The following is a 305-nucleotide window of genomic DNA, read 5'->3' as shown; positions in this document are numbered from 1 at the left end:
GCACGCAGGGCCCCCGTGTCTGGTTGCCCACCCCCGGGTGAGCGGCTGGCACGCGCGCGGCTGTCGGCTGTCCCAGGACCGTGGCCGTGGGGCCTCCGGGAGCGCTCTTTGCTCCCTCCCGTCTCTCGCCTTTTCTCCTATCCCCGATCGATGAGGCATTTCGGGTCGCGTCGGAGAGGGCCCTCGGCGGGCCGGCTCCTCCGTGCTCTCCGTCCCGGGGAGGCGCGGCGGTGTCCGGTGTTCAGGCAGGGTGGTCTCCTTTCCAATTCGCTTCCCGTCGCACGCGAGGTGTCAGCCCTCCCTTC

This window comes from Rissa tridactyla, unplaced genomic scaffold, assembly GCF_028500815.1.
Source record: "Rissa tridactyla isolate bRisTri1 unplaced genomic scaffold, bRisTri1.patW.cur.20221130 scaffold_476, whole genome shotgun sequence".
Lineage (NCBI taxonomy): Eukaryota > Metazoa > Chordata > Aves > Charadriiformes > Laridae > Rissa > Rissa tridactyla.
Note: the sequence above shows the minus strand (reverse complement) of the source record.